This window comes from Salvelinus alpinus, chromosome 20 (genome assembly GCF_045679555.1).
Source record: "Salvelinus alpinus chromosome 20, SLU_Salpinus.1, whole genome shotgun sequence".
NCBI classification, from domain to species: Eukaryota; Metazoa; Chordata; class Actinopteri; order Salmoniformes; family Salmonidae; genus Salvelinus; species Salvelinus alpinus.
In genome coordinates this window covers 21,762,453-21,783,154 of record NC_092105.1, presented here as the reverse complement: position 1 = coordinate 21,783,154, position 20,702 = coordinate 21,762,453, and the positions used below count along the sequence as shown (strand labels likewise).

Genomic DNA, 20,702 nt, shown 5'->3' with positions numbered 1-20,702 from the left:
ACCATTTCAGATTTTTAAAATGTTTTACAGGGAAGACAAAATATGTAAATCTATTAGCTAAACACGTTAGCAAAATACACCACTATTCTAACTCCATCAGTTTCTTACTCCTTCAGGTGCTATCACCAATTCGGCTCAACTAAGATATTGATAGCCAATAACCTATAAAAAAAACCATCAGATGACAGTCTGATAACATATTCATGGTATAGGATAGTTTTTGTTAGAAAAAAGTGCATATTTCAGGTAGAAATCACAGTTTACAATTGCACCGACCATCACAAATCCACTAGAATTACTAGATAGAGCAACGTGTATGACCAATTTACTCATCATAAAACATTTCATAAGAATAGACAAAGCATAGCAATGGAAAGACCCAGATCTTGTGATTCCAGACAATATTTCAGATTTTCTAAGCGTTTTACAGCGAAAACACAATAAATCGATAAGTTAGCATACCACATGTGAAAACGTTACCAGAGCATCGATTCCAGGCAAAGAGCGCTATAACGTAATCACCGCCAAAAGATATTAATTTTTTCACTAACCTTCTCAGAATTCTTCCGATGACACTCCTGTAACATCATTTTACAACATACATATACAGTTTGTTCGAAAAGGTGCATATTTAGCCATACAAAACCGTGGTTACACAATGAAAATACTAGGAAATCAAGCCTCAATATGTCTGACGTCATCTATCAGAGTGATCTAGTTTAATTAAAAGCTAATCATATACTTGACTAAAAAATACAGGGTTGACAGGAATCGAAAGACAAATTAGTTCTTAATGCAACCGCTGATTTACATTTTTAAAATTATCCTTACTTTTCAATACAGGGTTGGCCAAGTGAAGCTATACCAAACAAAATGGCGATGTATGCGTTTAAAATATTTCGACAGAAACACGGTTTATCATATTAAATATTGCTTACTTTGAGCTGATCTTCCATCATATTCTTGGGCAATGTATCCTTTCTATGTTATAAACGTCTTTTGGTCGATAGATGTCCTCTGTCCTTCGAAATGTCCATCACCAACGACCGACACCCTAAAGCGTGTCCAAACTTTCAGAGTGCACGACAAAGAAATTCCTCAAAATCGCACTAAACGGATATAAATTGATATAAAACGGTTAAAATTCACTACATTATGATGTTTTTAACAACTATAACGACTGAAAACATGACCGGAGAAATACTGCTGGTTAGAAAACGATTTGGAACGAGGCAGGTCCGATGGCCTTCACGCTTGAGGCGCACGTTGAGAAAGAGGGGTCTCTGTACATTTTTGTCATTTATAATGGCTGTGAACGTCCCATAGACTTCATTGAAAACGTGATGACGTACAGACACCCAGAGGAAGACGTAGGTAGTGTCGGTTTCTTCATAGCATTCACTGTGGCCTTATAAACAGACCCCAGATCAGAGGTAAAAATTTCTGAAATCTGAACCCTGTCATGAAAAGTGCTGTAGAAATTGTTCTGTACCACTCAGAGACAAAATTTCAACTCCTATAGAAACTATAGACTGTTTTCTATCCAATAATAACAATAATATGCATATTGTACGATCAAGAATTGAGTACGAGGCAGTTTAATTTGGAAATGTAAAAAAAAAAATAATGCTAACAGCTCCCCCTATTGACAAAAGGTTAAAGCCAAGGTAACTTATGGCCTGTGGGCATCATCCAACCCTGCCTATAATAAGTAGCCTTATACCTGTAGTTATGTTTAATATTCATTATATAGCAAGCCTACCTGCAACAGCTCTCAGCATATATGTAGGAAGGTACACACTATTCAACCATGGTCCTCTAGAGCCATGGGGAAAGCAGGCTTGAGGTCAAGCCCTCTGGTGCGTTAGTCCTCATAGTGTTAGCTGGGACACACCCTGTGACTCTCCAAGATCAGGGTTGCTGACCAATAACTTACATGCCATGACAGGTCAAGAATGCCTGATCCCTACTAACCATAGTATAAGCAGGCCAACTATTCTTTATAGCAGAGATAGTCTCTTGTTATTGTGGTGTTGGCCTTAAGACTACTCAAACGCCCATAAATGCAGTCTTGATCTGGAACTGGGCTCAGAGTCCAGGGTCTTGGACCTGAAATCCAAATCAACCCCTGGGAATTTGTGTGAATCTGGAAGTATTGGATAGATGTAAGCAATATGCTGGTAACTCCATCTTGACCTCTGATAGGTCAGGTGAGATTAAGGAAATATCCTGGGTATGATATGTTGTTTATGTACTTTTACATTGCTGGTACACTGGATTTTTTTGTTTAGCTAGCTAACTATGTCTCAAAACGCTTGCTGGAGCTCTGATCTTGACTTTGCAAGACTCCGGTTCTCTCTGCAAAACAGAGAGGGAGGTAGCTAGCTAGTTAAGTATAATTTAAGGTAGGTAAATATAATTTTTATTTAACCTTTATTTAACTTGGCAAGTCAGTTAAGAACAAATTCTTATTTACAATGTCAGCCTAGGAACAGTGGGTTAACTGCCTTGTTCAGGGGCAGAACGACATATTTGTATCTTGTTAGCTTGGGGATTCGATCTAGCAACCTTTCGGTTACTGGTCCAATGCTCTAACCACTACGACTAGGCTAGTGGTTAGAGCCACTACTAAAACCACTACACCTTACATCTGCATTATTGTCACCCATCTAGCTAGCTATTTGTAGCTAGCTAACGTTATTTGTTAGCCAACCAAGCAAACGTTAGCTGACCGTTTAGTGAAATGGTAAGCATCACATTCAACTTTTATTTCTTAAATTCTTAAAACTAGAAATATGATTTTTTGCAAACTGACTAACTAGCTTGCTACTTGTACTCATTTATTGATGGTCCATTCTCATCCATGATAGATTCTAGCGGTGTGTCACATACGTATAGGAACAACGTAAACAAATTGTTAGGACCGATTACAGTAAAGTTGCTGACTTTGGACATCAACGTGAGCCGGAATGAATAATTCTTCTTGTTCTTCTTCGCAAGGTTGCCAGATCCATTACAAACTGATATGGCCAGAAGGAAGGGACCAACAATTTGTCAAACTAACCCTTTTCATAACCTTAAAACCTGTTATGGCTGCAGGTGGCGTATTGGAAAAACTGGAAAATATGTGCCAATTTTCAAACGGCCTCTTAATCAATTTTTGCTCTTACAATATGCATATTAATATTAATATTGGATAGAAAACAATCTCTAGTTTCTAAAACCGTTCTAATTTTTTCTCTGAGTGGTACAGAAGTCATTTGGCAGCACTTTCCCTGACCAAGAAGTAGAATGTCAGAAATCTATGCTCGCTTCAACGTTATGCCTATACATGGTCATTATACGTAAGACCCTACGTATACTCCGTACGCCTTGCTCTGGGTGTCAAGAGGGTATGAGAGAAGAAATTTAGTGAATATCTTGTTCAGAGGTTGAATAAGAGCTAATTCTTTGACGTGACCGACCACTTCCGGAAGTCTGAAGCGCGCGTCTTGGGAGTGATATTGTGTTCTGTTTTGCTGCTGTTTTGGACGGGAACAATCTCCGGCTGGGTTTTTATTTGATAAATGAGACCATATCATCGTAATGTATGTTTTTTCAATATAGTTTAATCAGATTATTTGAATTTTTTTCGGGAGTTTTGCCGTGTTTCGGTCTCTGATTTTTTTAACGTTGGACAAATCCGTGCCAGTCGACCAGTGCCAATGCTAAGTGAGAAGGGAAAGTTGCCATCCTGACTCAAAACAACGACTCATCTGGACAAAGGACACCCTGATCAACATTCTGATGAAAGATCAGCCAAAGTAAGACCCAATTTATAATGTTATTTCATATATCTGTCGTGCATGTCAACTGGTCGTGCGCGCCCAAGTGTGTCTGGCTATTGTGGCTATGCTAACATAGCGCTACATTTTGTTTTCGCTGTAAAACATTTAATAAATCGGAAATATTGTCTGGAATCACAAGAATCCTGTCTTTCAATTGCTGCAATGTATGTATTTCTCAGATATGTTTTATGATGAGTAATTAGTTATTTGACGTTGGTGTCTGTAAATGTTATGGCTGCTTTCGGTGCAATTTCTGATTGTAGCTGAAATGTAATTTATGATTTATACCATAAATATGCACATTTTTCAAAAAAAACATATGCTATACAATAAATATGTTATCAGACTGTCATCTTATGAAGTTGTTTCTTGGTTAGTGGCTATATATATCTTTATTTGGTCGAATTAGTGATAGCTAGTGACGGAGTAAAAAACTGATGGAGTTAGAAAAGTGCTCTCTTTTGCTGACGTGGTTAGCTAATAGATTTACATATTTTGTCTTCCCTGTAAAACATTTTAAAAATCGGACATGTTGGCTTGATTCACAAGATGTCTACCTTTCATATGCTGTATTGGACTTGTTAATGTGTGAAAGTTAAATATTTTAACAAACTAGATTTTGAATTTCGCGCCATGCACTTGAAATGGCAGTTGTCATAGGTGTACCTGTGTGGGGATTGCAGCCCAAACAGGTTTTAACCTAAGTATCCTAACCTGCTACTTTAATTATCCTAATCTGCTGTGTAAATTCTCCTAACCTGCGACAAAACGGAAAATCTGAAATTCATTTGACAAAAGCTGGATGCCTTCGATCCAGAGCAAAAGTAATGTCTTTTTGTAGGCACTAACTCCGCCATGGTTCGTTGGACAAAGCCAATGGAAAAATGACGTTTTTGTAGGGTTTTTGGATAAACGCCGAAATTAAGGTGTGTTCTAAACACAGGCTTAGGAGATCTTGTACTTTTTTTTATGAGATCATCTTCTTCAGCTAACATCACTTTTTGTGAACTTTAAGCATTTGTGTAATAAAACACAACACATGAAGCACATAAAGACTTCATAATTCACAAAAGTCATGTTAACTGACTGATATTATCCCATAAAACAAAATGCATGAGATCTCCTAAGCCTGTGTTAACCTCAGAACTTATCTTCGCCATTTATCCCAAAACCATATTCCTTCCCAATTAATTTTAGCCATAGGAATGGCTGAAGAACAAGAGGTAAAACACTTCTGGGTTTTAGGACTTCAAGCTGGCGTGGTTTATTGTAGGCCGAGTTTAAACACGCAGAGAAAATTTCCACCACTGAATCACATCACTACACGTGAGCTGAATGTGATCCCAACTCTGCCACCAATGAAGCAGAAGAAAGTGAAATCTGCAACATGGTCTTGCCATGAAAGCCTATGCCTTTGGGCAGAGGCAGTAGGCCTGCAATGCTGGCATATGCTGTGTTACAATAGTCTAATTATATAAAATGACTGACAAGACTGTAATAATCATCATAAAATGGCCTTGGAAGTGCCTTAAGTGTAAGCCAACATAATTCATAATTTTTTCCCAAACGAGGAAGAATTTGGAGTTTTGGAACCGGTAGTCACAGTTGGAAATCAGTCTGTGGGCGCACGATGAAGAGGACGCGCACTTGCTAATTTTACTTTTCTATTGAACATATTTCTTTCCGTATTAAATATTATAGTTTATTTACATTTTATGGTACCTGAGGATTAAATAGAAACGTAGTTTGACTTGTTTGAACAAAGTTTAGCGGTAGCTTTTTGGATTCCTTTGTCTGCATGTTGAACGAGTGGATTACTGAAATCGAAGGCGCCAACTAAACTGACTTTTTGGGATATAAAGAAGGATTTTATCTAACAAAACGACCATTCATGTTGTAGCTGGGACCCTTTGGATTGCAAACAGAGGAAAATAACCACAGACAACTAAATTACCGTCAAACACTCTTGGTTTATTAGCGAACACACGGTAACGGGGGGGAGCAGGAAAGGGGCTGAGCTGGACCCAAGGAAAGAAATAATAAGTATCCAAAAACACCCCTAAACTAGACTACTTCAATACAGCTAACTAACTAACCAAAAATACAGAGGGTGGTCCACCCAGTTCTAACTAGTGTATTTAGACAAAGTTTACCTACGGGTAGTGTATGCCCATGGGTGACCTGTCTAGTTACCCCCTTTTCCCACAATCAAACAAACACTCAAACACCATAACAAAAACAATACTCACAGGTGGGGACAAAGTGACATGAAGTTGCAAAAACCAAACAAGAGATCTACAGACAGATGGCATTTACAGAGAGCTTGCTCCAGAGAAAACAACTGACAGTGTTTTTAAACCAAGGGAAAGGAACTGTGATTGGGTAGGAGTAAAGGAGCAGGATTCTTCTGATTAGCGACTGATTGATGACTGATTGGGGAATGATGATGGTCACCTGTGAGTAGGGGAGAAGGAGAGAAAAGAAATACACACAGAATACTTGTATCCGTAACATATGGACATACACAAAATAGTCCAACTAAGTGAAGTAAAATGAAAAACATTCAAAACGGAAAAGTGCATATGTAGTCACCCCCTTTGCTATGAAGCCCCTAAATAAGATCTGGTGCAACCAATTACCTTCAGAAGTCACATAATTAGTTAGATTGCACACAGGTGGACTTTATTTAAGTGTCACATGATCTCAGTATATATAAACCTGTTCTGAAAGGCTCCAGAGTCTGCAACACCACTAAGCAAGGGGCACCACCAAGCAAGTGGCACCATGAAGACCAAGGAGCTCTCCAAACAGGTCAGGGAAGAAGTTGTGGAGAAGTACAGATTAGGGTTGGGTTATAAAAAAACATCAAACTTTGAACATCCCACGGAGCACCATTAAATCCATTATTAAAAAATGGAAAGAATATCACACCACAACAAATCTGCAAGAGGGCTGCCCACCAAAACTCATGGACCAGTCAAGGAGGGCATTAAAACCTGTTAGTGTGTAGGGGGCGCTATTTTCACTTTGGGAAAAAATCGTGCCCAATTTAAACGGCCTCGTACTCTATTCTAGATCGTACAATATGCATATTATTATTACTATTGGATAGAAAACACTCAAGTTTCGAAAACCGTTTGAATTATATCTGTGAGTAAAACAGAACTCATTTTGCAGCAAACTTCCTGTCAGGAAGTGAAAAATCTGAAATCGAGGCTCTGTTCCAGGGCCTTCCTATTAATTTGCTTCAAATCTATGGATATACATGCACTTCATACGCCTTCCACTAGATGTCAACAGACAGTGGGAGGTGGAATGGGGTGTCTAGCTTGATCTGAGGTCGAACAAGAGCTCTTGGAATGACGTGACCCCAAATTTCCTTTGTCCAGCAAGGCGCGGGAAGGAACCCTGGATTGCTTTCTGAAAAACTTTCGGTATAGACGGCTAATATCTCCGGCTTTGATTTTATTTGATACATGTGATAATATCATCGTAAAGTATGTTTTTTAAATATAGTTTTATCAGATTATTGAACGTTTATCGGGAGTTTTGGCGGTTTCCGTTCTCTGCGTTTGGTGAAGATGGACAACTTCGCGCCACTTGGCTAGCTTTGGTTGCTAATTCGACAGGAGAAGAGGACATTCTAAAACCAAACAACGATTTATTCTGGACAAAGGACTCCTTGTACAAGATTCTGATGGAAGCTCAGCAAAAGTAGAAATCATTTATGATGTTATTTCGTATTTCTGTGGAAAATGTTTAGTACTATTTTCCGCCCTCATTGCAGGCGCTGTCTCGCTATATGTCTCGCTGTCTCGCTGTATGTTGTACTAAAGTTATTTTTAGAATTCTAACACGGCGATTGCATTAAGAACTAGTGTATCTTTCATTTGCTATACAACATGTATTTTTTAGTAAAGTTTATGATGAGTTCTTTGATTAGATTAGGTGAGTGTCAGAAATATATCCGGATAATTTTGTGCAGTTTGGCTACGTATTCACATTGTAAAACCACGATTTGTACTGCTAAATATGCACATTTTCGACACAAAACATATATGTATTGTGTAACATGATGTTATAGGACTGTCATCTGATGAAGTTTGTCAAGGTTAGTGAATAATCTATATCTTTTGCTGTTTTTTTGCGATCGCTACCTTTACGGTGAATGAATGCGGTTGTGTGTTTGGCTATTGTAGTAAGCTAATATAATGCTATATTGTGTTTTCGCTGTAAAACACTTAAAAAATCTGAAATATTGGCTGGATTCACAAGATGTTTATCTTTCATTTGCTGTACACCATGTATTTTTCATAAATGTTTTATGATGAGTATTTAGGTATTTCACGTTGCTCTCTGTAATTGTTCTAGCTGCTTTGGTGATATTTGTGACTGTAGCTGCAATGTAAAACTATGATTTATACCTGAAATATGCACATTTTTCGAACAAAACATAGATTTATTGTATAACATGTTATAAGACTGTCATCTGATGAAGTTGTTTCTTGGTTAGTGACTAATTCTATCTCTATTTGGGGGTTTTGTGCAAGCTACCTGTGCTGTGAAAGAAATGTCTGTGCTTTTTTGTATTTGGTGGTGAGCTAACATAAATATACGTGGTGTTTTCGCTGTAAAACATTTTAAAAATCGGACATGTTGGCTGGATTCACAATATGTTTATCTTTCATTTGCTGTATTGGACTTGTTAATGTGTGAAAGTTAAATATTTCGGAAAAATATTTTTTGAATTTCGCGCGCTGCCCTTTCAGTGGAATGTGGGGGGTGTTCCGCTAGCGCGGGGCTAGACAGGTTAATCAGAGGCAACAAAGTGACCAAAGATAACCCTGAAGGAGCTGCAAAACTCCACAGCGGAGATTGGAGTATCTGACCATAGGACCACTTTAAGCTGTACACTCCACAGAGCTGGGCTTTTACGGAAGAGTGACCAGAAAAAAATCTATTGCTTAAAACCTTTCTAGCTCAGGGGTTCCGCTAGTGGAACACCCACAACATTCCGCTGAAAAGGCAGCGCGCGAAATTCAAAGATATTTTTTTTAAATATTTAACTTTCACACATTAACAAGTCCAATACAGCAAATGAAAGATAAACATCTTGTTAATCTACCCATGGTGTCCGATTTCAAAAATGATTTACAGTGAAAGCAATACATATGATTATGTCAGGTCAGAGCCAAGTCACAAACACAGACAGACATTTTTTCAGCCAACGATAGGAGTTAGAAAAAGCAGAAATATAGATCAAATGAATCACTAACCTTTGATTATCTTCATCAGATGACATTCATAGGACATCATGTTATACATGTATTGTGTGTTTTGTTTGATAATGTGCATATATATATAAAAAAATCTCAGTTTACATTGTCGCGTTACGTGCAGTAATGTTTTGATTCCAAAACATCCAGTGATTTTGCAGAAATACTCATAATAAACATTGATAAAAGATGCAAGTGTTATTCACAGAATTAAAGATACATTTATCCTCTATGCAACCGCTGTGTCAGATTTTTTTTTTACTTTACGGAAAAATAATAATCTGAGAATGGCGCTCAGAACCCAAAATAGCCAAAGAAATAGCCACCATTTTGGCGTCAACAGAAGCTACAAAAACACTATAAATATTCACTTACCTTCGAATAACTTCATCAGAAGGTACTCCCAGGAATCCCAGTTCGACAATAAATGACTGATTTGTTCCATAAAGTTCCATAAGCACATCATTTAGCCACTTGTTGTTAGCATGTTCAGCCCAGTAATCCATCTTCATGACGCACGAGCAATCCCTCCAGACAAAAACTCAAAAAGTTCCGTTACAGGTCGTAGAAACAAGTCAAATTATGTATTCAATCCATATTTAGGATGTTTTTAACATTAATCATCAATAAGGTTCCAACCGGAGAATTTCATTGTCTGAAGAAAAGCATTGGAACGAGAGCATACTCTCTCGTGACCGGGCATAATGAGACCGAGGCTTTCTGCAGACCACTCAGTAAAATAGCTCTTATGAGCCACTCCTTTATAGTAGAATCCTACAACCAGTATCTAAAGACGGTGACATCTAGTGGAAGCCCTAGGAAGTGTATGCACATCCATAACTAACAGGGGAATCAATTGGCACTGTTTTGAGTTCTCACTTCCTGTTTGGATTTCTTCTCAGGTTTTTGTCTGCCAAATTAGTTCTGTTATACTCAGACATAATTCAAACAGTTTTAGAAACTTCAGAGTGTTTTCTATCCAATAGTAATAATAATATGCATGTATTACCTTCTGGGACATAGTAGGAGGAAGTTCAGTTTGGGCACGCAATTCATCCAAAGTGAAAATGCTGCCCCCTATCCCAAACAGGTTATTAAAGATGTTGTTCACCAAAAGGCATGTGGTTGACTTCCCAAACATATGGAACAAGGTACTCTGGTCAAATGAGGAAAAGCTATGTATGGTGCAAACCCAACACTTATCATCACCCCAAGAACACGATCCCTGTGGGGATGTTTTTCCATTGGCAGGAACTGGGAAACTGGTCAGAATTGAAGGAATGATGTATGGCGCTAAATATAGGGAAATTCTTGAGGGAAACCTGTTTCAGTCTTCCAGAGATTTGAGACTGGGACGGAGGTTCACCTTCCAGCAGGACAATGACCCTAAGCATACTGCTAAAGCAACACTTGAGTGGTTTAAGGGAAACATTTAAATTACTTGGAATGGCCTAGTCAAAGCCCAGACCTCAATCCAATTGAGAATCTGTGGTATGACTTAAAGATTGCTGTACATCGCGGAACCCATCCAACTTGAAGGAGCTGGAGCAGTTTTGCCTTGAAAAATAGGCAAAAATCCCAGATGCTAGATATGCCAAGTTTATAGAGACATACCCCAAGAGACTTGCAGCTGTAATTGCTGCAAAAGTTGGTTCTACAAAGTATTGACTTTGGGGGCGTGAATAGTTATGCATGCTCAAATTACATATATATTTTTGTCTTATTTCTTGTTTATTTCAGAGTAAAAAATGTTTTGCATCTTCAAAGTGGTAGGCATGTTGTGTAAATCAAATGATGCAAGGCAACAAAATTAGAAAAATGCCAAGGGGGTGAATACTTTCAAAAGCCACATACATATCCCAACCAGAAGCCATGGATTACAGACAACATCTGCATCGATGTTAAAGGCTAGAGCTAGGAGAGGGACACTAATCCGGACACTTATAAGAAATCCTGCTATGCCCTCAGACGAACCATCAAACAAGCAAAGTGTCAATACAGGATTAAGATTGAATCCTACTACACCGGCTCTGACGCTCGTCGGATGTGGCAGGGCTTGAAAGCTATTACGGACTACAAAGGGAAACCCAGACGCGAGCTGCCCAGTGACTCGAGCCTATCAACTAAATGCCTTTTATGCTCTCTTCGAGGCAAGAAACACTGAAGTATGCACGAGAGCACAAGCTGTTCTGGATGACTGTGTGATAACGCTCTCGGTAGCCAATGTGAACAAAACTTTTAAACAGGTCAACATTCACAAAGCCGCTGGGCCAGACGGATTACCAGAACGGGTACTCAAAGAATGCGTGGACCAACTGTCAAGTGTCTTCACTGACATTTTCAACCTCTCCCTGACCGTTTCTGTAATACCGAAATGTTTCAAGCAGACCACCATAGTCCCTGTGCCCAAGAAAGCGAAGGTAACCTGCCTAAATTATTACCGCCCCATGGCACTCACATTGGTAGCTGAGAAGTACTTTGAAAGGCTGGTCATGGCTCACATCAACAGCATCCTCCCGGACACCCTAGACCCACTCCAATTCGCATACCGCCCCAACAGATCCACAGATGACACAATCTCAATCGCACTCCACACTGCCCTTTCTCACCTGGACAAAAGGAACTCTGTGAGAATGCTGTTCATTGACTACAGCTCAACGTTCAACACCATAGTGCCCATGAAGGGGTGTGTACTTAGTCCCCTGTTCGCCCACGATTGCGTAGCCAAACACGACTCCAACACCGTCATTAAGTTTGCTGACGACACAACAGTGGTACGCCTGATCACCGACAACGATGAGAATGCCGATAGGGAGGTGGTCAGAGAACTGTCAGTGTGGTGCCAGGACAACAACCTCTTCCTCAATTTGAGCAAGACAATGAGCTGATCGTGGACTACAGGAAAAGGCGGGCCAAACAGGGGATAGTACAGAGGATAGTGTGAACGGCCCAGTACATCACTGGGGCCAAGCCCCCTGCCATCCAGGACCTAGAGTTGAAGCCGGAAGTTTACATACACTTTAGCCAAATACATTTAACCTTTCTGGTGCAGCGCTCCACTAGCGACCCACCTCAACAACATCTGTTGAAATTGCAGAGCGCCAAATTCAAAATACAGAAATAGTCATAATAAACATTCATAAAAATACAAGTGTTATACATCGGCGTAAATATTAACTTCTTGTTAATCCAGCCAGTTTGTCAGATTTCAAAAAGGCTTTAAGGTGAAAGCATACCATGCGTTTATCTGAGGACAGCGCCCGCTTACAAAAGCATCACACATTTTCTAACCAAATAGAGGAGTCACAAGTTAGAAATAGCGATAAAATGAATCACTTATCTTTGAAGATCTTCATCTGGTTGCAGTCACAAGAGTCCCAGCTACACAATACATGTTTGTTTTGTTCTATAAAGTCTCTCTTTATATCCCAAAAACTCTGTTTTGTTGGCGAGTTTTGTTCAGTAATCCACTGGCTCAAAGGCGGTCAAAACATGCAAACGAATACATCCTAATAGTCCCGGTAAAGTTCGTTGAAACATGTCAAACGATGTTTATAATTAATCCTCTGGTTGTCAGTTGTCTAAATAATCAATAATATTTCAACCGGACAATAGCGTATTCAATAGAAAGGAAAAACAGAAGGGCAATCGGTCACGCACACAAACCAGCACTGCATGATTCTACAGTCCACTGAAAGAAAGGTCTCATTCTTCTTCATTTTTCAGAACACAAGCCTGAAACAATGTCTAAAGACTGGTGACATCTAGTGGAAGCCAACGGAACTGCAATCTGGGTCCTAACCCATTAGATACTCTATAGGAATTCAATTGAAAATACCCACATCAAAAGAAAAAATCCAAATTCCTGGATGGATTTTCCTCAGGTTTTCACCTGCCATATAGTTCTGTTATACTCACAGACATTATTTAAACAGTTTTGGAAACATTTGAGTTTTCTATCCAAATCATATTATAGTTATATGCATATCCTAGCTTCTGGGCATGAGTAACAGGCAGTTTACTTTGGGCACGCTTCTCATATAGACGTCGAAATACTGCCCCCAAGCCATAAGAGGTTTTAAACTCAGTTTTTCACAATTCCTGACATTTAATCTTAGTAAAAATTCCCTGTCTTAGGTCAGTTAGGATCACCACTTTATTTTAAGAATGTGAAATGTCAGAATAATAGTAGAGAGAATGATTTATTTCAGTTTTTATTTATTTCATCACATTCCCAGTGGGTCAGAAGTTTACATACACTCAATTAGTATTTGGTAGCATTGCCTTTAAATTGTTTAACTTGAGTCAAACGTTTCGGGTAGCCTTCCACAAGCTTCCCACAGTAAGTTGGGTGAATTTTGGCCCATTCCTCCTGACAGATCTGGTGTAACGGAATCAGGTTTGTAGGCCTCCTTGCTCGCACAGGCTTGTTCAGTTCTGCCCACAAATTTTCTAAAGGATTGAGGTCAGGGCTTTGTGATGGCCACTCCAATACCTTGACTTTGTTGTCCTTAAGCCATTTTGCCACAACTTTGGAAGTATGCTTGGGGTCATTGTCCATTTGGAAGACCCATTTGCGACCAAGCTTCAACTTCCTGACTGATGTCTTGAGATGTTGCTTCAAATATCCATATCATTTTCCTGACTCACGATGACATCTATTTTGTGAAGTGCACCAGTCCCTCCTGCAGCAAAGCACCCCCACAACATGATGCTGCCACCCCCGTGCTTCACGGTTGGGATGGTGTTCTTCAGGCTTGCAAGCCTCCACCCTTTTCCTCCAAACATAACGATGGTCATTATGGCCAAACAGTTCTATTTTTGTTTCATCAGACCAGAGGACATTTCTCCAAAAAGTATGATCTTTGTCCCCATGTGTAGTTGCAAACTGTAGTCTGGCTTTTTTTATGGCGGTTTTGGAGCAGTGGCTTCTTCCTTGCTGAGCGGCCTTTTAGGTTATGTCGATATAGGACTCGTTTACTGTGGATATAGATACTTTTGTACCTGTTTCCTCCAGCATCTTCACAAGGTCCTTTGCTGTTGTTCTGAGATTGATTTGCACTTTTTCGCACCAAAGTACGTTCATCTCTAGGAGACAGAACGCGTCTCCTTCCTGAGCGGTATGATGGCTGCGTGGTCCCATGGTGTTTATACTTGCATACTATTGTTTGTATAGATGAATGTGGTACCTTCGGGCGTTTTGGAAATTGCTCCCAAGGATGAACCAGACTTGTGGAGGTCTACAATTCCTTTTCTGATGTCTTGGCTGATTTCTTTTGATTTGCCCATAATGTTAAGCAAAGAAGCACTGGAAGGTAGGCCTTGAAATACATCCACAGGTACACCTCCAATTTCCTCAAATGATGTCAATTAGCCTATCAGAAGCTTCTAAAGCCATGACATCATTTTCTGGAATTTTCCAAGCTGTTTAAAGGCACAGTCAACTTAGTGTATGTAAACTTCTGACCCACTGGAATTAACATACAGTGAAATAATCTGTCTGTAAACAATTGTTGGAAAAACTACTTGTGTCATGCACAAAGTAGATGTCCTAACCGACTTGCCAAAACTACAGTTTGTTAACAAGAAATTTGTGGAGTGGTTGAAAAACGAGTTTTAATGACTCTAACCTAAGTGTATGAAAACTTCCAAATTCAACTGTACAACATTTAAGTAACCTGTTTACACAAGTGTGCACACACTCACACACTCACAGGCAGTGTTAGGGCAGATACTGTATGTGCTCTTTACAATGTGTGTGTGCTTTGTGTTCCCAGTGGCTGTGTCTAAACCACGTTTGACACACACCTGTACTGACGCATCGGTCACTCTGAGGTGTGATGTGGGAAACTCTGTGAATGTGACGTGGAGCCGTAACAGAAACATACTGCCAGAACAGACAGACGCTACTCTGACCATAACCAAGGCAACGCTCAAACCTGAAGACAGTTATGCGTGTACAGCGAGTATTAAAGCCAGCGAGGAGGAGAGTGATGATGTTTACCCTGAATGTACAGGTGTGTAGAATATACTATGTTTAAGGAACATACCTGGTGATAATGAGGATGATGGTGATGAGGATGATTATAATGATGACGATGGATGATGACTCTTCTGCAGATGATGATTCCTCTGCAGTGCTCTTGTTTGGGATGGAGCTTTGACTGATGGTGTTGATTCTGGCTGGCGGAGGTGGTCTGCTCCTCATCCTCATCATCATCACCTTGGTGTGTGTCTGCAGGAGCCGCAGGCAGCACAAGATACGCCAAGAAGGTGCTGAACACAACACACATGTTATCTACATTATGATAAAACAGTACTATGATAAAACCCAAGCTACTCACAATGTACCAACATTTAACTCTATTACCTATGAATCCTAGCCCCTGATTTACCCAGATGTATTCTCTTCTCTCATATCTCCCAGTAGAGGAGGGGGAGATGAGACTGGCCCCCCTCACCCATCCCACACGCTAAGCATACGTCCTCCACCAACAAAGGGGCCAAAGCTGACCCCGGCCCCATAACAGAGCTGCGTCTCAGGCCACACCAAACTCCGGACCTCAAGTTTGACCCAGGTCTCCACAGCAAGCACCAGATGATGCTCAGACTCAGCCCATACAATTGCCCAGGTGTACAGGACCACGAAACTACAGGAATTCGACGTGTGTGTGTTTGTGTGCAAACATTCGCAAATTCTTCTTGGAACTATAGGGGGTGCTGTTCCGCATTAGCATATTTGGGTCTCCAAATTAAACTGCCTCGTGCTAAATTCTTGATCGTACAATATGCATATTATTGTTATTATTGGATAGAAAACACTTTCTAGTTTCTATAGCCGTTGGAATTTTGTCTCTGAGTGGTACAGAACTATATCTACAGCACTTTTCATGACAGGGGTCAGATTTAAGAAATTTTTACCCCTGATCTGGAGTCTGTTTTTAAGGCGACAGTGAATGCTATGAAGAAACCGACACTGCCTACGTCTTCCTCTGGGTGTCTGTACGTCATCACGTTTTGAATGGAGTCGTTTGCACAATCACAGCCACTATAAAACAAGAAAACGTGGAAGTACCACTCTCTTTTCTTCGCGCGTCACAAGCAGGATGGACATCGGACTTGCCTCATTCCAAATCGTTGTTTAACCAGTAATATTTGTCTGGTCATGTTTTTACTCGTTATAGTTGTTAAAAACATCATAATGTAGTTAATTTGAACCGTTTTATAGCAATTTATATCCGTTTAGTGCGATTCTGAGGAATTTCTTTGTCGTGCACTTTTAAGCTTTGGGAACGTTTCGGGGTCTCGGTCGTTGTTAGTGGACATTTCGAAGGACAGAGGACATCTATCGACCAAAAGAAGTTTATAACATAGAAAGGATACATTGCCCGAGAATCTGATGGAAGAACAGCTCAAAGTAAGCAATATTTAATATGATAAATCGTTGTTCTGTCGAAATATTTTAAACGCATATTTCGCCATTTTGTTTGGTATAGCTTCACTTGGCGAACCCTGTATTGAAAAGTAAGGATAATTTTAAAAATGTAAGTCAGCGGTTGCATTAAGAACTAATTTGTCTTTCGATTCCTGTCAACCCTGTATTTTTTAGTCAAGTATATGATTAGCTTTCGATTAAACTAGATCACTCTGAAAGCTGACGTCCCTCATTTTGATGCTTGAGTTGTGACTATTTCCATTGTATAACCACGGTTTTGTATGGCTAAATATGCACATTTTCGAACAAACTGTATATGTATGTTGTAAAATGATGTTACAGGAGTGTCATCGGAAGAATTCTGAGAAGGTTAGTGAAAAAATTTATATATTTTGGCGGTGATTACGTTATAGCGCTCTTTGGCTGGAATCGATGCTCTGGTAACGTTTTCACATGTGGTATGCTAACTTATCGATTTATTGTGTTTTCGCTGTAAAACGCTTAGAAAATCTGAAATATTGTCTGGAATCACAAGATCTGGGTCTTTCCATTGCTATGCTTTGTCTATTCTTATGAAATGTTTTATTAAGAGTAAATTGGTCATACACGTTGCTCTCTATAGTAATTCTAGTCGTCTTGTGATGGTCGGTGCAATTGTAAACTGTGATTTCTACCTGAAATATGCACTTTTTTCTAACAAAACCTATCCTATACCATAAATATGTTATCAGACTGTCATCTGAAGAGGTTTTTTCTTGGTTAGTGGCTATCAATATCTTAGTTTAGCCGAATTGGTGATAGCACCTGAAGTAGTAAGAAACTGATGGAGTTAGAAAAGTGGTGTATTTTGCTAACGTGTTTAGCTAATAGATTTACATATTTTGTCTTCCCTGTAAAACATTTTAAAAATCTGAAATGGTGGCTTTATTCACAAGATCTGTATCTTTCATCTGGTGTCTTGGACTTGTGATTTAATGATATTTAGATGCTACTATCTACTTGTGAAGCTATGCTAGCTATGCTAATCAGTGTGTGGGGGGGTGGGGGGTGATCCCGGACCCGGGGTAGAGGCTCGTTAGAGGTTACCCACAACAACCCCTGTAGTAACAAAAGTGGAATCTGTCAGATCTATATTCTTTACTCATAAAGTAACACCAACCTGACTTTACTAGTGCTGCATCAAAAGTCGCCATCATGACATTTGACATCTAGAGCATCATAATCAGGGAGCTATATTTGCAGATTTTTTTCAGATGAGATGAAGAGGAATAAATATCTTTGATATGTTGAAACATATAGTGCTTGTTCATCTGATGTGTTCCTATGGGAAATGTAATTAGTACATATCTTGTGAGTTATAGTCTGTGTATTGTGTAGCTATGTGGTTTGTACTGTATGGTTGTTCCTGGGGTCCTCCTGTTCTAACTGAATGTTCAGTAAACTGTCCGCTGTGGCTCAGCCTGTCTCTCAGACTCACACCACATCCTGGCCTTCCAGTGCACTCAACAGGCTGAGTTCTCATGGCTGTATAAATCTCTATACCACACCTGCAAGACAAAGAAACTGCATGCTCTGCAGTGCAGGGAGATAAATAAGTGTGTGTTGAAAATATGCATGGGTACTTAATGAATGTGATCTCAGATCAGTTGTTGTCTGAGACATTACTACTAATGATAGTATGACATAAACTGTATCTTGGAAAATCTACACATTCTAGTTATCAGATTCACATGGAATTGTTGTGCAATTTAAATATGAAACTATTTGTGAACAGATTAAATGTAATTTTAGCTTCTTAATGAGAGAACGGTTTGTCATAAGAACACCACTCTGCTCACTCAGACGCCCCGCCCAAGTAAACAGACATTGGTTGTAAACTATGAAACACGCCCTTCTTTCACCACTATTGACACAAATTCAACTTTGTGTTCCAAGGACGAGAGGGCGACGGTCCCCACGTTGAAAGGGCTAAGATGATAACCTAACGAAATTAGCATCGAATTTCAAAGTGAAGATGACGGTCGACACGCCGAAAGGATGAATTTCGACTATACCAGCCAGAATCTAGCATGAGCTTAAAGTATGGCAACTTGGTTTGAACTTATTCACTAAAGAAGTGAGACCTCCTAGCCGATTGAGTTAGCCGCAGCAACTGTAAACGTGGGCTAGGAAAGGACGGACGACGTATCCAGTCTAACACACAACGACGATACTATAACGTATCCAGTTTACCACCAGAGACATTCTTCAGAGGACAAGGAAGATCTCTATTAAGCAACACAGCCTTCCATCTACGACCAACCTATTGAAGCGCAGCTCAGAGTAAATATTCCTTGCATTTTCCTTTTCCCAAATGGGCGGTTATTTAGAATGCATAAGATACTGTATTTACGATAGCATAGCTTCTCCCTTTGTTACTCAGTCTTCCCGCACATTGAGTAATCAGCCGTCATATCTGTTCCGTCCGCTAGGGCCGTTTTCTTTTATGACATAATTTGTAATCAATGTATGATCCATTCTGTGTAGATGTAATTCTGTGTGATTATTTAGTAAATAAATAATTAAACCAAATGTTGTATTGCTGATTCAACTTGTTAGCCAGGGTTTGTGAAGATAACCAAGAATTTCCAACTTTCAGATGAGACTGAATAAGGTGACGATTAAATATTGACTGCTATTGAGGTAAAAGATTACCAGGTCTTTAAGAGTTTATTCGGAAGATATCAGCTCTATAAACATTATTTCGTGGTGCCCCGACTTTCTAGTTAATTACATTTACATGATTAGCTTAATCAGGTAACATTAATTACAGAGAAATTATTTTATAGAATAGCATGAATTATCACTTAATCCGGCATAGCCAAAGACACGACATAGATAACATTACTGTTATCTAACACTACTAGTAGTAGATAACATTACTGTTATCTAACACTACTAGTAGTAGATAACATTACTGTTATCTAACATTACTAGTAGTAGATAACATTACTGTTATCTAACATAACAGTAATGTTATCTACTACTAGTAATCTAACATTACTAGTATGAGATAGCATTACTGTTATCTAACATTACTAGTATTAGATAACATTACTGTTATTACTGTTATCTAACATTACTAGTATGAGAACATTACTGTTATCTAACATTACTAGTAGTAGATAACATTACTGAACGTGCTACCTGTCCCAGACCTGCTGTTTTCAACTCTCTAGAGACCGCAGGAGCGGTAGAGATACTCTGAATGATCGGTTATGAAAAGCCAACTGACATATACTCCTGAGGTGCTGACCTGTTGCACCCTCGACAACCACTGTGGTTATTATTATTTGACCCTGCTGGGCATCTATGAACATTTGAACATCTTGGCCATGTTCTGTTATAAACTCCACCCGGCACTGCCAGAAGAGGACCGGCCACCCCTCATAGCCTGGTTCCTCTCTAGGTTTCTTCCTAGGTTCTGAACTTTCTAGGGAGTTTTTCCTAGCCACCGTGCTTCTACACCTACATTGCTTGCTGTTTTGGGTTTTAGGCTGGGTTTCTGTACAGCACTTTGTGACATCAGCTGATTTAAAAAGGGCTTTATAAATAAATGTGATTTATTGATTACTGTTATCTAACATTACTAGTAGTAGATAACAGTTATCTAACATTTCTAGTATTAGATAACATTACTGTTGTAACGGCTTTCGTCCTCTTCGTCTGAGGAGGAGTAGGAAATATCGGACCAATGTGCAGCGTGGTACGTATCCATAATATATTTTAATAGAATGAATACAAAGTACAAAAAGAACAAGAGAATCAAAATGAAAACCGAAACAGTCCCGAATGGTGAAAACACTGAAACGGAAACAACCACCCACAACACACAATGGAAAACAGGCTACCTAAATATGGCTCCCAATCAGAGACAACGATAAACAGCTGCCTCTGATTGGGAACCACACCAGGCCAAACACATAGAAAACAAACAACCTAGAAAAAAGAACATAGACTGCCCACCCCAACTCACGCCCTGACCAACCTAACACAAAGACATAAAAACGAAACTAAGGTCAGAACGTGACAACTGTTATCTAACATTACCAGTATTAGATAACATTTCTAGGTAACATTTCACAGCTGTGAGGTTCATTCAGGTTCATTCTGATCCTGAGAGTT

General features: G+C 39.4%; 1 protein-coding gene and 1 long non-coding RNA gene across 7 annotated transcripts in view; both read left to right on the top strand.

Moving 5' to 3' along the window:
• Nucleotides 1-20,702, top strand: part of LOC139546479 (putative nuclease HARBI1) — a 406,641-nt gene that overhangs the window by 38,592 nt on the left and 347,347 nt on the right. The gene's annotated exons all lie outside the window — the stretch shown is intronic.
• Nucleotides 6,566-16,652, top strand: LOC139546480 (uncharacterized). Its single transcript, XR_011669238.1, has 4 exons — nucleotides 6,566-6,638; nucleotides 14,881-15,120; nucleotides 15,224-15,376; nucleotides 15,534-16,652. It is a non-coding gene; the product is annotated as an uncharacterized lncRNA (long non-coding RNA).